Source organism: Bison bison, unplaced genomic scaffold (assembly GCF_000754665.1).
Source record: "Bison bison bison isolate TAMUID 2011002044 unplaced genomic scaffold, Bison_UMD1.0 scf7180017864309, whole genome shotgun sequence".
Classification (NCBI taxonomy): domain Eukaryota; kingdom Metazoa; phylum Chordata; class Mammalia; order Artiodactyla; family Bovidae; genus Bison; species Bison bison.
Window position 1 is genome coordinate 5,789,119 of NW_011494881.1, and position 1,553 is coordinate 5,790,671.

Sequence of the window (1,553 nt, forward strand, 5' to 3'; positions counted from 1 at the left end):
GTCACAGTCTGCTGGCTTTGGCTATTAGTGCCCCTTCCGGCATTTAATTGGTCCCCTCCATCTGACGGGTGGATTCTACGCCAAGGAGTCTAGGAAACTCCACAGCCCAACATGGCCAGAAGAGCATTGCCCGCACAATTTGCGGGATCCCTTCTGTCCTGGGGGCCCTGGAGGGCCCACTGCTTGCCTGGACCCCAAAATTGGCAGTGCCTTTATTTCACCAATTTGTAGTTGTAAGTAGAAAAAACTCAAGAGACCTAGGGGTAAATGTTAAAATGTACTCATTGCACAAGTGTATCTGAGCACCTAATGGACAGCTCTGGGGGCATCAGGCTTCCCTGAGGAGGTCCTTTCTATCCTTGCTGGGACCATCCTTCCCTCTCTGGCTGTGTAAAGGCTTCCAGGTTGCCTGGATGCCCCTCTCAACAGAAACAAGTTCTGGAAGGAAGCCCCTCGACAGACATATCCCTGGGCAGCCCAGGAAAGGGGTGTGCCTCCCTGCCAGCCCCCAGTTGCACAGAGGGGCTGTGCTGGACACTGGGCCGGGGGAGGGTCATGCAGGCTGAGGAGGAGGAGGCATCCTTCTGGTGCTGAGAGCCTAGCTCAGGAACCCATTGGGCTTCTCCTCACAAGTGGAGAGGGGCTCTTGACTACTTCCAAACCACAGGCCCCATGCTGAGGTTTGAGGTGGGGGGTGCTAGTCTGGGGGTTAGTTCCCCCCATGCAGTAGCCTGGATCACTTTCAGAGGAAGCCAGTCTCTGGGGTCAGTAAGCCCTGTCTCCCGCCTTCAGTAGTGGCTCCTCCCACTGATCTGGGCGTGGGTAGCATGGAGATATCACACCCCCTGTGTGAGGACAAGCCAGGTGGCGTCTGAGGGCTCCCTGGGCTCTGGCCCTGATTGGAGTGATCAGAAACACCTGACCTAGAGTGAGGCCTCCTTGCCTGAAACCATGGCCTCTGGCTGCTGGGTTCTGGCAGAACCAGTGAAGGGCACGGCAGCTCTACACTATTTGGGATCCTGTGTCCTCCCGGCCACCATGGCTGGCCACAGAGAGGGGAATACAGGGGTTCACTTTGCCACTCAGCCATCTGGGTGGTTCCTACTGCACATGTAAGGAAGGCAGTATTCCCCCTGATTGACACAATCCAGAGAGGGGATGTAGGAAAAGCAGTTGCCAGCTGCAGCCCTCATGCCCTCTCTGGTCCAAGCTGACCCTGAATGCTTACTTGCTTCATCCCCCTCCACTCCCTTCTGGCCCTCTTCCTTTTCTTTCTACCATCTCCCTGCTGGGTCTTGCAGATACTTCCCCCAGTTAGTGTCACTGGAACAGAAGAGGGAGTGGGAGATGGAAAATGAATCAAACCACCCAAAAGAGATATGGTGGGCATCTGATGGGCTGATAAAGGCAAAAAGAATTGGAGGAAATTTCCAGAAGGCCTGGACATGGGCCGGAGGGCCAGGGAGCCAAGCCGGAATCACACAGGGGAAGCTAGACCACTTTGGGGTGGGGAGTTGACAAGTCCTACTCTGGTCCCAGCACCTCATCTGCCT

The 1,553-nt window shown here is 55.7% G+C and overlaps 1 protein-coding gene across 1 annotated transcript in view; it reads left to right on the forward strand.

The window, feature by feature from the left end:
• CDH23 (cadherin-related 23) overlaps positions 1 to 1,553 on the forward strand; it is a 409,549-nt gene that overhangs the window by 219,358 nt on the left and 188,638 nt on the right. The gene's annotated exons all lie outside the window — the stretch shown is intronic.